This window comes from Meriones unguiculatus, chromosome 4 (assembly GCF_030254825.1).
Source record: "Meriones unguiculatus strain TT.TT164.6M chromosome 4, Bangor_MerUng_6.1, whole genome shotgun sequence".
Taxonomy (NCBI): Eukaryota; Metazoa; Chordata; class Mammalia; order Rodentia; family Muridae; genus Meriones; species Meriones unguiculatus.
Window position 1 is genome coordinate 134,458,839 of NC_083352.1, and position 21,144 is coordinate 134,479,982.

Genomic DNA, 21,144 nt, shown 5'->3' on the forward strand with positions numbered 1-21,144 from the left:
GGCGAGCGCCAGCCCGGGTGACGCGCGCCCGCCAGCCGCCAATGGAGGCCGGGGGAACGGCGGGCCCCGCCCCGGGCCGCCCCGAGCCCGCCCCCGCCGCCCCCGCCCTCCCGGCCCAGCTCGCTGCCCGGGTCCCCGGGGGCGCTCCGAGCCCGCGCCCCCGCCCCCCGGAGCGCCCTTGCTCCGCCCGGCCGCTGCGCGCCTAGGAAAATCCCCCCGCTGCCGCCCGCCGCCGGCGCCCGGTGATGTCATTGTTTGTGGAAATCTGCACAGCTCCGGGAACGGAATTACGGTGCGTGCGGCTTCAGAAGCCCCAAGGGGAGCGGGGCCCGGGCCGCTCCCTGTTGCTCTTCCTTGCTAGTCATCAGCTGTCAAACCACTCTCCTCTCTTTGCTCCTCTCTCTTCCCTTCTCCTCTCTTCCCTCTTCTCACTTCTTTCTCCCTTCTTCCCCCCCCCCCCCCTTTCTCCCAATAACAAAGCAAAATTGATCCTTCCCGCTCCCTCCACTTTGGGCAAATCCCAGGCTGGACAGAGCATCTTTCCAGAGGTGACTCCTCTGGACAGGAAAGAGCTTTTCTCTGTTCTTTCCCCCACGTTCCAAGCAGGCCAGAAGCTAAACATCTGGCAGTCCAGCGGGAGTCCGGGCTGCCCCCACCCCGCGATGGATATTAGAAGAGACTCCTCCAGAGTCAGCGCTGCACCTACATCCCAAGCCTACAGGGGAAGCGGGGGTGGGGGTGGGGGACCTGATACTCACCCTAGAAGGTAGAGTCTCAGAGCCTGGGCTTGTGGCAGCATCAGGACCAAGAATGTGATCCTTTAAGTAGGTTTAGTCACCCATCCCAGGCCCTGGGCCAGGATTCCGGCTCAGAATCTTTGCCTGCGTAACTCAGGCTGAGTGGGCAGGGGGACAGCTATGCTGTCCAGGTCCAGCTAACTGTCGGACTTCCCCTATTTGCTCTAGTGTGAGGAAGTAGATCAGTTCTGCTGTAACGAAACCAGGACCTTTGCTCTACGTAACTTAATATTTAGTTGTTACACTGTTTACCTTTTAGCGCCAAAGTTCAAAATTCTGCCCTAAGTTGGATAATCAGGAAGATGCTTTTTCTTGGGAAAGAGGGAGACAATGGGAGAAGGAAGGAAGGAGGAGGAGGAAGAAAAAGAAGGAGGGAGACTCACAGAGTGTGTAACACTGATACAGCAAACCCCACCCAACCACACCCACCCCGCTCTCCCCTCTTAGCACAAAATCACAGTCTAGACAAGAAACACAGGATTGGTGGACGTGAAACAGGGTTGGTGGACGTGAAACATTGGTGGACGTGAAACAGGATTGGTGGATGTGAACACATGCTTGGTGCACAGGGCACGCTGTCTTGCTGACAGAGCTGTCCCTTCACATCGCTAGAGAAGTGTAAGCAGGCATTGCAGATTGCTTGCATCAGACCGTGGCCTTCAGCACACGTTATCAATTGTGTTTGAATTCCTTTAAGACAACCAAGCAAGACAGTTGAGAGTTTAGTAAAGAGGATTTCAGAGTGAAAGCAGAAAGCAAGGGCTTTGGGAAATTATTAATGAGCCAACAGATCAGCCCGGGAGCCTCAGTTTGGAGCTGCACACATCAGCTCCTTTCTGCCAAGAATGTACCACACCACCCATCCGACCATAACACAACGTTTCCTTACTCAGAGGCCTTCAACTCTTCCCCACTTTTGTCTTCCTTACAGTTCATGCACATTTTGAGCCAAAGTAGTGGTTTAGTGTGAAGCAATAACCACGTGGTTCCTCCTGTTCTGTATTGTCCTTTGAGAAAAATGGCATCAAATGTGAAAATTACATTAGATAAATTCACCATTGGGGAGAGCATTTCAAAAGCAGCAACAGAGATACAAATCTGAGCCTTTAGAAAACAGATCTGAAGAGCATCAAATAAGTCAATTTAGAAGATTATAGGTGCTGGGAAATAGCAGTGCTAATGTAGCTAAATCTCTCTGAAATTACCATCTATTTAGATTATGTATTAATTTTTCTGGAACCACTGAGCAATGCTTCATTTCCTAAATAAACTCCAAGGATGAAATGCTAGTGTGTGCTCAAATACTGCCATGGTTAGCCTGCCCTGGAAATCCTATTGAAATCAGATTCCCTTATTGGTGTGTGGTGAGGCAGTCTGGCTGTTAGAGGGCTGGGTAATGAGCATCACGCCCTCACGAGTGGACTGCTATATTTGTAGATTAATGAGTTATTGACTGACAGCGAAAGTGGCTTTGACATAAAAGCAAACATTTCCTGGGTAGCTTTTATTATCTTGACCTGTGATGCTCCCTGTCTTGTTATGATGCAGCAAGAAGCCCTTATCAGTTACCAGTGTCATGCATTCACACTCCCTAATATTCCACACTGGGAACTCAGAAAACCTATTACAAATCACAGTTTCAGGTAGTTTGTTACAACAACATCAAGTGGTCTAAGATGCAAGTCTACATTTCAAATAATTAAAGCTATAAAGCCAGATACAGTCTGAATAAAACCTAGATAACTGACTGAAGTCTGCTGCTTTTGTAAATATATATATATATATATATATATATATATATATATATATATATAATGTATTCTTGCCTGAATGTATGTGTGTGCACCAAGTATGTGCCTGCTACCATCTGATGTCAGGAAGAGGGCATTAGACCCTCTGGAATTGAAGTAACAGACAGTTATGAGCTACCATGTAGGTGCTAGGAATGGAACCCACAAGAGCAATAAGAGCAAGAGCAATAAGTGGTCTTAGCTACCAAGCCAGCACTTCGGCCCCCTGAAGTGTGGAGTGGCTTATGTAGTTCATTACAATAGTATCAGCACAGAAGAATGTAAACAGACTTTTTTCTCCTTTTTAAAAAAATATATATTTTATTTTTATTGTTATTAATTACAGTTTATTCACTTTGCATCCCCCCTGTAGCTCCCTCCCTCTTTCCCACCCAATCCCACCCTCCCTCCCTCTTCTCTACTTATGCCCCTCCCCCAGTTCACTGATAGGGGAGGTCCTCCTTCCCTTTCATCTGATCCTAGTCTATTAGGTCTCATCAGAACTGGCTGCATTATCTTCCTCTGTTGCCTGGTAAGGCTGCAACCCCCTCAGCATGAGGTGATCCTTCAGCCACTGAGTTCATGTCAAAAACAGTCCCTGTTCCCCTTACTAGGGAACCCACTTGGACACTGAGCTGTCATGGGCTACATCTGTGCAGGGGTTCTAAGTTATCTCCATGAATGGTCCTTGGTTGGAGTATCAGTCTCAGAAAACACCCCTGTGACCAGATGTTTTGGTTCTGTTGCTCTCCTTGTGGAGCTCCTGTTCCCTCCAGGCCTTTCTATCTCCCCCTTCTTTCATAAGATTCCCTGAACTCTGCCCAAAGTTTGGTTATGAGTCTCAGCATCTGCTTTGGAACCCTGCTGGGTAGTCTTTCAGAGGCCCTCTGTGGTAGGCTTCTGTCTTGTTCCCTGTTTTCTCTGTCTTCTGATGTCCATCCCCTTTGTCTTTCTGAATGAGGATTGAGCATCTTACCCAGAGTGCTCTTTTTTGATTAGCTTCTTTAGAAAACAGACTTTTTGTGATGTACTATAAGCCAGTGGAGGAAATGCTCTAAAATACTTGATTGGTATTTGAAATGTAAATACACATGCAAGTGTGCACAAATTTGTTCTTCTAGAGAAGTATTATTGACCAAACTATTTTTTCAGTATCAGTGATTTAGACAGAGAGGGAGGGGCTGACCTGTAAACCACTGCTCTCTGTGGCTGTCAGTGGATGTCACTTGAGTCAAACCATCTTTATAAGCCTGTATCTCTGTGTCTAGGCAACCTCTGGATCCCAAACTGTGCTTTCAGAGATGCTAAAGCCCACAGTTGTGTAAAGCAACATCTGCTCCAGGGGTCCTGACACTATTGCAAAGGCGGGCTAAGAAGTCACTCCCCACAAACCTCCTCCAGTCCTGCTCACATGTGCCTAGGTTTGTGGACCTGAGAAAAAGACTGACAAGTGTCGGCAGTATCAGATATGAAAACCATTAATATCCTTGAGTCGTTTCATTATTTTCTGTTATAACTGCAGGAACAACATGGCTAATATGCAACCCCCACTCTCTCAATGGAGATATTTTACAGAGATCAGAATATTTCTATTTCATACACACACACACGCATGCACACCGTTACAAAAGCAAAAACTACTTGAGACAAAATTGGAATTTTTCCATCCAAGTGTTTTTAGATTCCCCTAGGGTAGACTTTGGATCCACAGACTATCCTGTCAAGGGAATCTACTGCGCTAGGGAAGGGGAACAGCACAAACCAGACTCATCCCTACGAAGGACATAAGGAGCTGTTATCTGACTTTACTGTTGGTTTTTCTTACCCAGGCCGTTGTGTAACTAGGGGGAAGGTATGGGCATGGACAACCTAAGGTTGTAATTTAAACAAAGCTCTGGTTGCTTCTAGGCAGATGCTGCATGTCTTTTATCTTAGCATTTGGGATTGGAGGCAGGTGAACTGTGAGTTTGAAGACTAATCTGGGTTACAAAATACCTATCTCAAAAAATAAACTAAATGCACAATCTTATTTAAACCAAAGCACGTTGCCACTCTAGGATGTTCATTTTGACACTTTAAATGTAGCCATGACACTTCCCTTTGGCAGCATGGATTTTCTATCATCATACTGTGCTACTGCGTCTTGCTGGTAGATTCTTCCTGCCACCTCTGCCATTCTTGTTTTTCCACACACACATTCTCAAGATTAATCCAATGTTATCTTTTGTCTGGTTTTGCCACATTCCGATCTCCCCATCCCAGTTAATTCTTATATTAAGGCAACACCGCATTTCCTTTTGTGCTTGCTGAGATGTAAGATTCAGGTACTTGACACATTCAAATCACTTCATCCCATTACACAGTTATTGTGACTTGATTGATCTTATCTCAACTACACACACACACACACACACACACACACACACAACCAACTTAATGCTTTTACTTAAATGATCTAAGTCTACTTTACCTTAAGTTGAGAATCTTCAGATGACATTTATTTTCTAAGTCATCTTAAATTAATATAGTGGTGAGAATGCATGGAGATTCATCAAGTGTTTCACTATTATGAAAGCTGTCAATCTAGAGAGTGTTAGGAGGGATTTACTTTGCAGCTTCGTCAACAGGTCATCAGATTTGTTCAGACTAATAAACTCCTCCTGGACAAAAAGTACTTTCTCTTCTTTCTTATTTTCCAGGATGCCAATTTTTTTTCTGGTAATTTAGCTTCTATTATTTTGGTAGTATTTGAAGGAACCTAACAATGAGGACCAAGGGCCCTTTTAATCTTCTTTGGAAAATTAGAAACATGTTGCTATTCACTGTCTTTAGATTCTTCCCCAGGTCTAGAGGACTACAGAATAATGTTTGCTCACTTGGAAAATTAATTAGTTATTTCTTAGGGCTTGTTGGAATGTTGCTTATTGTCTGTAGAAAGTGATTAGCTATTCATGAATTCCCCACCTGTGTTTGTTCTTTTTTTTTTTCTCTCTTGATCTTTAAAGAAATACAGTAAGTCTTCCACAATCCACTTTTTGAAGGATTATGGAAATTGTCTTTAATAGGGAGCCTTAGCTTGTGAGTTTCAAATTACCTATTAAAGATAAATAATTCATAGAGTGCAAATTAACTTGTTATAAAATTTAAACTTGGATAATAAAAATCTTTAGATAAAAATAAAAGCATAAACATAGCTTTCTGTAAGACCAACTCTCACATAACATTTAGGATACTCTTGACTTTGGCCTGAATGTTCTAAATACTCATACACTGTCTAGAACCAATTTGCACGATCAATCTCAGCATACAGCTCACATCTAATGTTATTTAATGTGTTGGAAGATGTTTCAGATACACCATTTTTATTCCTTTGAAACATTCAATCCTGTCATGACTTGAAGAAACATGACACGGTCTATTTTGGGAAACACCATGATGCACTATCTATTTTACCCTCTTAGGATACAGAAGAGAATGAAACAAAAGCACATTTCTACAAACAGGTATTTCCAGAACTAACCATCTGACACAGTCTATAGTAACTTTGTAGCTTTATCTTATTTATAATTCTGTTCAGGGCTGAGGATGTAGCTCAGTGGAAGAGAACAGAGTAGTCTTAGGTTCACTGCAAGGAAAACAAAAATTTGTATTAAAATCCTGTTAGTGCAGAGCCTGCTCAGATTGTAATTAATTTCTCCCACCCAGCTACTTATCAGGGTGAACCTGTTTAGTTTCCAAGGTCAGACAAATTGAGGCATGTTCAGAGTACTATGGCCATAGAGAGAGTGTACTTAATTTCTAACACATTGTCTATAACTAATAATGCAAAATAGTCAGGTAGGTAGTAAGTCCTTTCTTGTTTGGTAAAAATGTTTGCAGATGTCTAGCGCTTTGCTGAAAGACTACTCACAGAAGAATTCCAGGAGATAAAAGCTGGAGGTCTGAGCATAGTGAGATATTCATGCAGTATAAATATATCTACATCCTAGTCGTGTCAGAGTGACAGAGGGGAAACCTGAAGCTAGAAGTGAAGCTCCTTGGACCTTGGCGTTGTATTATTTTCATTGTTAGCTAGAAGTGTGCCCGCGCACATGTTAACTGGGATGAAGGTCACCTACTTAGACTGCCTGCGATCATGCTTGGATTAATAGTCTTTGTCATAAGTATCTCACACCTCTTGAGGTGCACCCCTGTGATGGTGCATATGTCATAGAAGTGTGTAAGTCAGTGATGCTACCACAAGGCTGTGTAACAAATTGCCCTGCACTTCACAGTCAGGAAGTGATTCAGGCTTATCTAAAGTTTGATGTGAAAGGAATGGCGCATAACTCTACTGACAAGCTCAGTGATAGCGTTTTTACTTTTAGAGTATTTCCCCCTCTTTTTGGTATAATATTAAGAAAAATAACTTCTTTTGTCCAGTAACTTTTATACACTTTGTATTAGCAGCTTATTTGCTTGTTTATAGCATGTGACCAACTCTTTCCCAGCTACAGCATCCAAGGATTGGAATCAACTATTTGGACAGGCCTGAAAATGGTGCCTTTTCTGGAGTTGACTCCTGACTCCAGCCTACACGGAGCCACAAGAAGTGAGGATATAAAATGTCTGCTAATATCAAGGAAATAGAGGGCTTTTTCCCTTGAGGAAGATCAAAGATATTAGGCCAACAGAAACCATGGAGGTCATGGCAAAATTTGTCCATCAGATATAGGTTCGGATTTGCGATAAGAGATTATTTACTGTGTAGACTCCACTGCAAGACGCTAACCAAAGTCAATTCAAGCTGTAGAAATGTGTAGTCAAACACCTCTATATCCTCTCCCTGCTGGCTAGAGGTAACAGCATTTGCTACAGTGGTTCTTGTGGATGTGAAGAAGGACCATTCTATCCCCTCACTCAACAGCTACTGTAGCTCTTAGCCAGCAATATGCCACCAACTTATGTCTGTTTGACTTGTTGATGGGAGGTTTGCTCAGCTGATGAGTATTAGCCATACCTAAATCCAGGTTTGATATTCATGAGTGGAAGCTGTTAGTCATTTACCCCATGACAATATGTAAAGAACAGGATTCAAATGGTGATAAAAATAATGGCTGGAATGTGTCTTCACATTTCATTTACTGGCAAAGAATGGAGGAAGGAGTTCTGTTCCAAGTTCCACATGAGATGGCAAAACCATCCCTGTTTCACCACTGCTCACAGCACTTTATGTATGATTACACTGTCTCCTCAAGGTGCCCTTATTATTTCTCCTCTCATTTTCCAGAAAGACATGTCCAAGGAGCAGCTGGCAACTTTCCGCAGCAAGAACAGATGAATAAATAAGGAGCATGAGCTTGTGCCTTCCTGGGGTGATTTGTCAAAAGCCATAGCACTGTGGCTGTTCCCAGATTTTAAGGATTATGTTCAGCCTCAGTCAGGGAGTGTTTCAAAAGCTAAACCGTAGACTGGATTGTAGAAGATACTTTAGAAGAATGTGAAGTGATGATTCGCATATGGAACTGAATATATTGGTTTGAAGACATTTCATTTTTTTCCCCCAAAGCATTAAACAATAGGGAACTTACATTGTTTAATTTACTGTGTGAGTGGTGTTGAGTGAGGGATTCCACAGGAAACAATTGTCTTTGATGCTTGAAAGGTAGCACAATGTCTGAGCAAGAGACTGGATAATCAGCTACTTGCTAGGAGTACCAGCTGTAGAATAATGGACAAATTGGGTTCTGCAGTACAATCCAAATTCATTCTCTATTAATGGCTTTTGACATGTATTATTACGTAGACCCCAACAATGTTACATATGTGTAGGTATTTGGGGGTTTCCCTCCATTTGTGCTGTGCCTGCAGATTGGCTTTTATAGACCACATCAGTTAGCCTCCTTTCTCTATGTCTTGCCGTTGAATTCAGACAACAGGAGGAACTATTTCAAAACCGGAGACTGGGGCAAGAGGCTTGGTTCGCTGCTTCATTTCCCACACATTCCACATTTGCCCCTTCGTGGCCCAACTTACCACGAAGTTCCCTTACCAAATGTCACAGGACTTTTGTCTGGGATTCTTAAGATCTTATTAACTGCTATCCTATCTCTCTAAGCCTGTAAGGACAATGGTACCAGTGCATTTCTGCTCTCTGGGGCTATGCTACGCTTCATTGGATTTTTCTTGATCCTTTCAGGGTTTTGTCTGTGATTTTATTTATATACATCATTTCTTACTTCCTGGCAGCCTGGATAGGGAGTTTCCTGTAAAATGTGAATATGCTATACATGTTGTTAAATGCAGGTCTTATTGTGATTGTACTTCTCCACATTTCTGGAGATTGGTTGGAAGAATAGAGTTGTATAATAAACAAAACAGAGCAAAATAACACAACGTGGAAGAAAAATATATGAGACATAATCATGTCACTTTATTTAGAGGCAAGAGGAAATGGAGTATTTAGGACAGTTCCAAACCAAACAATTAAAAGTCAAATTGGAAAAAAAAAAAAAACGAATGATGTGGGGGGGGACGGTGTGGAGTATGGGGTGGCCTGTAGGAGGGGTTACCAGAAAAATAAAAACACGAACTGAAACAGTAAGACAGAGAGACAGACAGACAGAGACAGAGAGACAGGGAGACAGACAATCAGGTAGACAGACAGGAAACACCAACACTGCTAGCCAGGGAAGAGGGCTTAGAGAGGCCAGTGAAGCATCCCCTGTAGAGCGCAGGCGCAGTGTGTCGGCCTCTGTCCGTGGTGCTGACTGCCTGCAGTCTGTACTTTGCTTTCTCTGCAGAGCAGGGGAGCTCAGCCAAAGGGACTGACAGATGTGCCTTCAGACTTGTCTGGAAGATACTGTTTTCTAAGGGTGTTTTTCACAGAAGCTAAGTGCTCAAGACTAAAGAAGATTGGGAAGTATCTCATTTGTCTTCCAGCTTTTACATGTGTGTACGTGACTGATAACAACATCAGTGCCACTGGCAACTGATCTGAGCATATCTCCATGCTAAAACAATTTGCCATGAAGATAGGCACTAATGTGAGAACTCAAAGGAAGAAGCAGCTTCAAGATAAGAGGCCAGGGCAAATGTAACCCTTATTTCCACAAGGTGGACACAGTCCAAATATCTGAATAAGTAAAGAAATATATTAGTAGAATTGAGGTTTCTTTTTCCTTTATCTTCAATTACATTACACTGAACCAAAGAGGACTATTTCTTGTTTGAAAAATGGAGAAAAATTTCACAAAAGATAAGGTGAAAACAAATTAGTTGGTACAATAAATGGTATTTAGAGTGGTTTGGGAGAAATCACAAATTAATGTTAAGGCTTTCCTTTGTTATAACATCATTCTTTATAGCAACAATGATGAAGGGGAACAAATTGGCTTTTTCTTCAATTATTTTCAATCCTTTCTTAATAAAAACAAAATGTAATTTCTAGATAATATCAAATATATCATCATTGAGAAATCTTAACCATCTGCAAGTTTTGCAGAGCATTGCAACTCTGGTATGGAAGATCTTAAGATTAAAGTGTAGGCACTAATACAAATGAGGTCGTTGAAATGACTTGGAGGGCTTCTCTTTGAGTTAAGGTGAACTCATGTGAAGATAGGAAAACAAGCCTATAATGGACTGTAGCAGTGAGAGAAATGTGATTGTGAGCCCACATAGTAGGATCAGGAATTACCTTGCCAGATTTGCTATCAAGTTCTTTAAAGATCACACATACATACTCATACACACACTCACACATGCATATGAGGGAGCATACACACAGAGTATAAACAGACTTACATGCTAAACAACATCACTTGGAAGTGCAAGCACTCGAAAGTCACCTTATGTCCCAATTCTTGCTTTTCATTTTCCGATTTGGAAAAGTCACTGGGTGTGGTGAGGAAACATTAAAGGATCCCAGGACACAATTCTCAGCTTGTTAGATGATGTTACACAGAGGTTTTGTGGTACTCATTTCCCTCTAAATTAATATAATACCTGCCTTATAAGAATGACTTAGCATTTAAGTGTGTGTATTCGTGTGTGTGAGTGTGTGTGAATATGAGTGTTTGTGTGTGTGTGTGTGTGTGTGTGTGTGTGTGTGAGAGAGAGAGAGAGAGAGAGAGAGAGAGAGAGAGAGAGAGAGAGAGAATGAGTCTTTTATGTGCCTGAAACCTGAATTTAATTGTCTCAAGCTTGATTTGGAAGGACTGGTGGACTGGAGGATCTTAACATTTCTCATCGTGTCTGAAAATCTTGGACATTGCTCACCCATAAGTTTCTTCCCTGCTGGAGCACAGTACTAATTAGAAAGGAGGTGTACACTTTTATTATTACACAATGGACACTGATAAAGGATCTCATAAAATCACAGAAGCTTCTTCAAAATGACACAAAAATAAATACCAAATACAGAATAACACTGTAAATACCAGATGTGAAGCTCAAAGACACACTAATGTTAGAAAATATTGAACTGTGGTGAAAAACTCATTCTATGTTTGTTGTATATGTTCCTATTAATAGAGAAGAAGTGGATGGAGCAAATTGAATCATGCGCAAGATGGTGGCTTAGAAGCTGACAGTGTGGCTCAGTGAGGGACAAGAGTCAAGGATGAAAAAACAATCTCTCTCTTCCGGTAAGTGGCAGATTACCTGATTGCAAAGAAAATGACTGGGAAACAGAGAAAGGAAGCCAAGCCACACATAACTTCAGTCAGGAAGCTCTGCTGAGGTGGTGAAGTGTACAGGCCAGAGCAGAGCTGGGGCTTCACATCAGCAGGTGGATCAACTTCTCCATCCAGCTGTCTGCTGTTCATCACTGTGGAGCTTGGGGACATTGAAACTCCAGAGGCCTATAGGATAGCTATAGCTTCATGCCCTTAGCACCCTGATTCATAACTAGGTCTTGAAGGTATGAAAGTAGGTCCTTTGCTTCTGTAGAGCTCGTATATGTTATAGTTACCTTCTTTACTCCCAGCACGTTTGGGAGATCCCCTCCCCCTCCTCTGGTTCCTAGAACATTAGCCACATGGGAGGATACCAGAGTCTTGGGTGGGTGAGCAATCCTGCTCAGCCCAAGACTCCAGAGTTAAGTGTGGCTACAAGAGGCCCCTAGTATGCAGAGAAGAGAAACTACTGAAATGAAGACAAGTCTGAGCCTACATAGTGGCATATGTCTTTATTCCTGGTACTTGGGAGGCAGAGGCAGGTAGATAGCTGAGTTTGAGGCCAGTCTATTTTACAAAGCAAGTTCCAGAACATCCAGGGCTACACAGAAAGACCCTTTCTTAAAACAACAAAACCCAACCCTTCAAAAGACAACTTTTTCAGATATCAGACATTTGTTGAATATAGGCTCAGTTCTGGCATAAAACATGGAAAAGACAAGGACCCATACCTCCAACAAAACCTCCCTACTATGGGTCTACAGTTTCCCAGATACATTTTCGAGGATACAAAAAGTCATTTTTCCTTTTTCTTTTTTTCTATATTGTGTACTCTCCTCCTTATCTATTACATAATTAATATTTTTACTTCATTGTATTTAACTCAGATAAAGAGTGGATGTGCTGGTGCTTTCTCATCGTCCCAGTGCCAAGGAGGTGAAGACAGTTTGGAAGTGAGCCTTATGTTCCAATGAGACACCTCGTCTAGAAAACAGAATAAAGAGCCCCTGAGAAACTATGTTCCAGGTTGATTCCTGTCCACACACAGCTGCACACATGGTCACACCCCCCAGACCAGCTGGGTTGGCTACTGAGCCCTGGAATCTGTCAGTCTGCAGCTCCTTTGTACTGGCGTGGAAGGAAAAGCTGGGCAATAGTTGTAAGCTCTCACAGCAAACAACTGCTGACCAACATTTCTACAACATGCAAAGATAGCTTTTAAAATTGACATAGAAATAACATTTCAAAAAACAATTCATTTCAGGACAACCAAGAGAGCACTGCAGAAAGTTATTTATAGGGACACTATATCCCAAAGAAGAAGAAAGAATTAATCATGAGAGCATGGGAAATAATGAGTCTCATGAGAAAAGAGGATGAACAAGGGACAGTGAGGAAAAAAAATCAATCACATCCTACATAGTCAACTGCCAAATTTCTGATGCTAGTGGAGAAGAAAGAAAAAAAATGAAAAATAATCAATTCAACTAGAAAAACAACCAACAAAGAGCACAGGGCTTAGTATACACCTTTCAGTTACAACATGAATTGTAAATGACTTCAACTTATCAATAAAGAGACAGAGTGGATGACACTAATAAAAATACTATATCCAATTACTAAAAAAGACACACCTTCTTGGTAAAGACAGTCACACACTTATAGTCAAAAAATGGAAGACTACCAGGTAAGTGAAAACTGATGAAGTAGGCTCCAAGCTAAGCCTGCTTAGAAGAGATCAAGAAGGCCACTGCGTGTTAGTGAAAGGATGTAACGATAGTTTGAGTCAGATGGTGGGACTACAAATTTCATAAGTAATGTGTGTAAAACAGTCTGATGGGTCTTGATACAATAGTTACAGGTGAGTTCAATATCTCAGTCTGATCTTTAAATAGGTCATTCCAACCAACGTAAGCAAAGAAACTTCAGGTTTGACATAAACCATAGATCAGAGACAGATGTGACATGTGTCTACATTTCGTCTAAGGTCCAGAATATACATTCTTTGCAGCAGTCCATAGAACCTACTTTAAACTAGAACATATTTTAGGTCACAAAGCAAGTCTTTACAAATATGAAATAGCCAAAATAGTTTCTTTTATCTTGCCAGATCATAGTGGAATAAAACTAGAAACGAATAGTTTTGAGAAACTACAAAGATTCCTGGAGACTTGACAACTCTTTCTTGAATGACCAGTGGGTTGGGTCAATGACAAAATCAGGGAAGAAACTTTAAAAAATTGTAGAATCAAATGAAAATGAAAGTTCAACTTGCCAGAACTTTTGTGATATAACAATTCTAAGAAGAAAGTTTATAGCTGCGAATGCTATGTTTAAAAAAAATTCAGAGATCTCACATAGTCTGACTCCCCTCAATATCTTAGAAAAACTGAAACCAGCAAACTTTAAAAGTGGTAGGTAGTGAGAAATAGTAAAGAGTAGAGCAGAAGTCAGTACAATGGAAACAGAAATTCTCATACATAAAACCATTCAAATAAAAAATGGTCCTTTAAAAAGATGAACAAGATTGATATCCTCATTGAACTTAACTAAAGGAAATAGAGAAAATCCAAAATAAAATTAGTGCTAAGAGAGAGGAAGTTACAATAGTTTCTAATAAATCCAGAGGATCACTAGGGAATATTTTGAAAACGTATGTCCTTAAAAATGGAAAATCTTAAAAAAATGGATCTAATGCATCATTAGACACACATGACCATTAAAACTACATCAGGAAGATGCAAACAACCTGAACAAATTCATAACAAGCAATGAGGTTTAAGCAGTAATAAGAAACTCTCACCACAGAGAAAAGTCCAGGACTACCTAGATTCTCTGCTGAATTCTCCCAGACTCTTGAAACACTTAAAAGAGGGCTAACACCAATCTCCTAAAAATGTTCCACAAAATAGAAAGAGAAGGAACACCACCACACTCACTGTAAGAAGCCACTATTATACTAATACTAAAACTGGGTAAGAACATAATACAAAACAAAAACAAAAACAAAAAACTACAGAGCAGTTTTTGTGATGAACATATAGATAGATTCTTAATACAATTCTTGCAAATCCCATTCAAGCCTGCAATAAGATCATACACTATAATCAAGTTCAGTTTATTCCAGAGAGGAAAGGTTGATTCAAAATGCACAACAAAATAAATGTAATACAAGATATAAATAGACTTGAGTATGGAAATCACAGGAACAGATGAAGAAAGGTTCAGCACCATTTCCTGACAAAAGCCACAAAGAAACTAAGAGTAGAAGAAATGTATCAGCATAATAAAGACTACATACCACAAAACTACAGCCAACACTAGACTAAATGAAGAAAAACTACATTTCCTCTAAAATCAGAATGAAGCAAAAATGCTCACTTGCAGATGAGTCAATAAAGTGAGGTGTTGAATTACAGCAATAAGGCAAGAGGAAGAAAATGGACACAAAGAAAAGAGATCAAATTAGCTCTAGTTAAAGATGACAGATCCTATTCCTAAAAGACAACGTATACAACAGAAAACTTTAAGCACTGATTTGCACTTTCGGTAGAATAGCAGGATAGAATATAACACAGAAATCAGTAGCCTTTATACATACCAATAATGACCTTGCTTAGGAAGAGATCGGGAAAATAATCCTATTCATATAACTCCAAAATATTTAGAACATAAACTTTACCAAGGTTATAGAAGACATCTATCTACAATGAAAAAATGTCAGACACTGAAGAAAACATATTGTAGACGATACTAGAAGATGAAAGCAATTCCTTTGTTCTGGATTAGAAGAATCAATGTTGTTAAAATGCCTATACTACTAGAAGTGATCTACAGATTGGCTGCAACCCCCATCAACATTTCAGTGATGTTCTTTACAGAAACAGAAAAAAAATACTAAAATACGCAAGCACAAAGAACTTCGAATAGCTAAAGCAATCTTATGCAGGAAGAATAATGCTCATCTCAAGTCATGTTAAAGAGTTCTAGTGACAAAAACAGCACAGCACTGGCACCAAAGAGATGACTATAATACAGCGGAAATAAGCTCCTACAACCTCTGCCACCTAAGTTATGAGTAAGATGCCAGAAATATACATTGGAGAACATACACTGAGACAGCCTCCTCAACAAAGGAAACTGGATATTCACCCACAGAAGAAAAATTTGATCCAGATCTTTCATCCTGCACAAAATTTAATTTGAATGAATTAAAACCTTTAACTTATAACCTGTAACTTTGAAAACTGTTGAGTAAAACTTATGTAAACTTACTTTTTGAAAAGGATGTTGATCAGAAATAATCCCTAACTGCCAAAATAACCATACCAATTAAAAAGCTTCCATAGAAAAAGGCAAACAATCACCAGAGTGACCAGAACCTACAGGTATATGAAAAAATTCTTAGCCAAGTTCACATCAGATAGGATATTAATAGATAAAAAACACATAAAGAACTGAGAAAATACCCCAAACCCTAAAGTGGTTTGTGAGCTGGAAAAAATTCTTAAAAAGAAATAAAAATAAATAATACTTGAAAAAGTATACATTATCTTTAGTCATCAAGAAAATGCAAATTAAAACCACTTTGAGATTTCTGTCTTACCCTGGATAGCATCATGGAAACAAGTGACAAATGCTAGCAAGAAAGGAGACTTTAATACAGGAGAAAGGGTTCAAGAGAAGGGAGAGGGAAGGGAAATGGAGAGACTCATGGAATGCATTGGCACAAAAGGAAGGAAGCACTATTTGGGGGAAGGAAGGAAGAAAAGCAACAGGGAGTGACAGGAAGAAGAGGGGAGGGCAGTGGAGAAGGGAGGAGGAATAGAACAATTGTAATGACATAGATATGAAAATGCCAGAATATTTCTAGTTAAAAATTGATAAAACTACTAACATACTATATTACTTAAGGAAGACATTTTCAAAAATGCCAAAAAGTTTTAGGCTTATAGAGTTCACACTTATTTTTTTTTGTTGTTGTTGTTAAATCTTTTAGGATCAAGGTAATTAAATGAGATAAAGCACACACAAGGTTTTGCATAGCTAAAGCCACAGTTAAACTTTACACTATTATACGTGTAATTACAGCCACTAAACAGAAGAATCATTCAGCTCAACTTGATGCTATCCTTTTCTCATTGCAGGCCTCAGGGGACAGCACGACCTTGTATTAGTCGCTGTTCTCTAGCATATTGTCACACTCAGCTGGAGGCTCACAGGCCAGGGGAGGTGATTAGATATCACTGGAGTCCACAGGCTTTGGGTAGGTCAAGCATTAAAGCAAGTACTGTGTGGACATTTTGTGCCATTCCTTGGAGTTTCACCTGAAAGACAGAGTGGGATAATTTGTCCAGAAAACAAACTAGTTGCTGTCTATCATAGCAGATACAAAAACACCAAGAGAAACTTGCCAAACAAGTCCCTGTTAGGCCTTAGCTCATGTCTCCCTCCCTCATATTTCTTCCTTGCTTCTGGAGAGAAGGGTTGGAGAGAAGCTATGTGCGTTTGTGTGTGTGTGTTCACAAACCACTTGGATAAAACACTCAATGTATTTATCCACAGAACTTTTCATTTTATGGTTCTAGATTGGAGGGGTCCAGACAAAGCTTATGGGAGGAGCCGGGTGAAGGGAAGCACTAAGCATTCATGCTTGGAAGGTCATGTGACCGCACGCAGAGTGGCAGATGCACAGGTGAGTTTTGGTTTATCCCAGTTCCATCGTTTCTTGATACCTCCCACTGCTGTTGACCTCCAGCAACTCCAGACTGACAACTGTACTCTTGGCTGCAAACCCATAAAAGCATGAGCCGTCAAGAGACACCAGGGCCCACAGCCCTTTCTGTGGTCCTTTCTAGCTGCTAGGTGGCGTCCGTCCGAGTTCTCAGGCAAGATGTGAAAAATGTGTGCATTCTGATGGGCTTGCTAACGACGGGCTGGAGGCTTCTCCAGAGTCTCTAGCTCTCTGGTCAGACCCTCCTCTCCCAAGCAGCTCCCAGAACTCTGCACGCTGAATCCTGCTGTAAGTTGCCGATTCCGCAGACGTCAGAGTAGTTTTGTGTTTCTGACTGTGCCCTTGTGTCGTGTTTGTTTACTCTCAGGGATCATGCTTCAATCACATCCGCTCAATCCCTCCCACAATCACTTGAGCTCAAATAGAGTTGATTTTTCTCCATGTTGTTATCCAAACTCTTTATTGAAACATCTAAGTGAAACCTTGACATGACTCTTCGAAATGAAATTGATGCCAGGAGACAAGTTCATCTTGTTATTCAATGCCTTTTTTTCTGTCCCTTTCAAGAGGCTCCAAGTCAGCACGTGATCCAAATGACAGGATTCTTTCAGCTAGCGGATTTGCGGTAAGCTTAGTTCTTTTCATTGACCTTGTAGAGTTGCAGTAGTTACTATTGTAACTTGTATCACTTTGGAAATGGTTTGAATGAGACAAGATCTATGCACTGAGTGTCTACATAAAGTCATCTGGGCTAGATACTCCATATCCGTCTTCTATTACTTTTAGGTCATTGTGCACATAAGAAACCAGAGGCCTGTGATGTTAGGGGATATAGGATGATTACAGAAAGAAACTGTAGGTGGATGCATTTGAGCCATGACTAATTCTCTGCTGTGTAGTACTGCTTTCCAGGTGGGAAGAGTCATTTATCATCACAGGGGGACAGAGGTATATGTACCAGTTATTGCTAATAGAATATAAAAATCAAGACTTTGAGACTGGTTCCTTTCTTATCTTGAGCAGTTTGTAAGTGCAGAGACTACCTGAAAAAATGTATTACTAAATGAGAGCTAGAGACTGAGAAGATGAAATGAAGATGGCAATGAAGTTGGTGACGTTGATGATGTCGGATCATTCTAATAAAACAACTTGGATTCTGTCACTGACTCCACTGCTTCACTATGTTGTTTAGATATCTACTCTAGATCAACTCACACCTGACTCTGGAGATGGATTATCTACCTGACTCTAACAACCGACACAGAACAGCTAAAATACCTAGTGAATGACCACCTGAGAACTCCCTATCCTCCGAGCTCCAGGTTGAACTCTTCCCACAGGTTAGTTCACTTAAGGCTTAAAACAACATTGCAAATTACATGCTTTTTGAATTTCTACTTTGCATATGACAAATCCAAGGCACAAAGAGATCATACTTCTTTCCTAAGCAAGATCACAAGCTCTTAGTTGGAGGAACTAGAATGCCAGCCCAGGGAGTCTAGCTTTGGAGCCAAAGCTTACTCTTGACACCATGCTTTATTCCCTGAATCCTGGGCGAGGAGAAAGAAATGCTCCCTAGAGACAAACACATTTGGATTCAAAGATAGATTTCATAACTTCTTAGCTGTGTGAACTTTAGTTATTTCATTCACCTCTTTAAATCTCAGCTTCTGTGGGGTTTCTTTTAAGTACCAAAGAAGAGAATTTTCTTGACTCAACCATTGGCTTCACTCAATATGTGCCCCCGAGCTTAGAACTCAGCTAGGTGCTTTGAATGAAACCACCTATAGGCAGAGAATTATGCTCCTATTCAGTAGTTTTGTTCACAAAAACAAGCATGAAGATGCTTAAAATGCTTGCCTAATTAGAAGACATTTTCTTGCAGCTGGCCCTCAGGCATCCGAGCTTTCCTGAAAAAGACAAGAAAAACTGTTATTTTAAAAAACTTGAGGTTTTACTTTCTCGATGAATTCCACTTCATGCATGTCTTAGCAAATATTCTTTACTCTTTCTTAGTTAGTGTAAATCCCTTTCAGAATCTTTGATCTGTAGTCACTTCTGCAAATCATGATTGCACCCCAGGACTCTTGGGATAGGAGCAATGACTATGAAAAAGCTTATATGGAGATATGGCCAGGCAGGAAGGATGCGGCTCTGTATTTCAGTGTCGGTACCATAATAAGAATATAGTTCCAGTTCTGACTTGGCTGCAAGTGTGGTGTGGAGGAACAGTTTCTACATGGACTGAGAAAGGCGGAGTGCTGCCTCACCAGCAAAGGGAGAGAAGGAAGCAGTTTCCAAAGGCAAATTGTTACTACCTCACCTTTTCTTGATTTTGACGGCAGTAAAGGGTATGGTGTGGAATCACCGATTGTACAGCCTTTAGGATTTGTGACAGTTGCATACATATGCCAGGAGGAGATCCCACAGAAGAAATAACACGATGATTTCCTGGGTCTGAATCCTGCCTCAATTTGTGTAATTACCAAGGTTTTTCTGGTGAAGGCAGGCCCGTGAAGGTGGGAGTCTCAAAGGAATCTTCATTCTTCGGTTTCTGAGGCCATGGCTGCTTGGCAAAAGCTAAGCAGCATGAAGGAGACCAGCTGGTTTTGGGGCTGGGTACCCCCTTCAGCTATGGCTTTTATCAAGACCAGGTGCTTTCTCTTTAAACAGTGAGCTAAACTTTATATACTGTCTTCCACTCTGCTTCTGACAGGGATTTGAGAACTCAGGAAGTTAGCTGTTGCTCCCTACCCACCTGGCGTCTCCCACCTCTCTCTGTGGGCATTTCCATCCCATTTCAGCTGGTTTGGGTGGCTCTGGGCTCAACAGAGGCCACACCCTTCCTCAGCCCTCACCCCATTTTCTCTCCCCTACTTTTCCTCCCCCACTTTCCCTCTCCTTCCCTTGGCCTCTTCTCAAGGGAAGAGCAGGCCTCCCACGGACATCAACTAAACACAGCATAACAAGCTACAATAAGACCTGGCACATACCATCACATCAAGGCTGGATAAGGCAACCCGGAAAGAGGAATAGGATCCCGTCAGCAGGCAAAAGAGTCAGAGAAAGACCCTGCTCCCACTGATAGGAATTCCACAAGAACACAAAGCTACTCACTGTAACATATATGCAGAGGACCTAGGTCAGAGCCCTGCAGGCTCCATGATCTCTGGTGAGCCTGCATTAGCCCTGGTAGGTTGATTATGTGGGCTGTGTTTGTGTGGTGTCTGTAACCCCTCTCACCTCAGTGGGGAAACTGTCACCTGGGAACACACTGCAGAGAGGGTGCTGGTTGCCTGCTTTTTGGGAGATGGGAAAGCAAAAGCAATGCCTTTTAATCACTTGCTTAACAAATGATTGTAGGATTATGCGTTGACTTTAAACTCCATGCTTCCCTCCTGAGATATAATGGGGGTTGATACGGGAGATAACAGACTTGTGGTTTGTTTTTTGAGGTAATAGAGGGGCCATTTGTAAATTGTTCTCTATTTTTCTAGGGGTGAAGGGCTTATACACCGGTTTGATCTTCAGTGTTTGTTGAAAGTTGCCAGCAGAGGGCATTTAGAGGTCAACACCAAGAGAGCCAAGCCTGATTAAGCTTATTGTTCTTCTTACTCAATGTTTACGGATGTATGTTTGGGCATCATAACTGCTGGTGAGGAAAATGAGGCTCGCAGCAGACGTAAACTCCCAATGAAGGCTTCCATCCCAAACGCTTAGATCACATTTTACCCTAAAGTCAGTTTCTGTTGGGTGCAGACAGCAGTGACGCAGGGGGAAACGCGAATGATGGGGCTGCGGTGTCTACTGTGTAAATAAATCGACAGTGAGTGTGTTATTAATGGGTGGTTGTTTATGGTAGCGAAGTGCTGCCTTCACATGTGCCTCTGAAGTGCAATTCTTGGCAAGCAGCTCCCCACCCCCCACTAGGCACACCCATAATCTTCTCAGAGCTGAAACAGAAGTGTTTCATTTTAAAAATTGTCTTAAATTTTCAATTAAAATGTAGCGCTTTGATGTTTTGCTGCATATGAGCTGCACATTATATTTTTTTTAATTGGAAAAGTCAGCTCTTAATAAAGCAAGCCAATAAATCATTGGATCTTGGGACAGATTCCCAGAAGCAGACCGGTTTATGAAGGAGGTCTGCTGGAGCCTCTAATGAG

At 41.3% G+C, this 21,144-nt stretch overlaps 1 long non-coding RNA gene across 1 annotated transcript; it reads left to right on the plus strand.

Annotated features, from left to right (window-relative positions):
• The first annotated feature begins 88 nt into the window (after window positions 1-88).
• Window positions 89-12,866, plus strand: LOC132653776 (uncharacterized). The gene is made up of 3 exons (XR_009591646.1): window positions 89-292; window positions 11,102-11,214; window positions 12,132-12,866. It is a non-coding gene; the product is annotated as an uncharacterized LOC132653776 (long non-coding RNA).
• The last annotated feature ends 8,278 nt before the right edge of the window (window positions 12,867-21,144 follow it).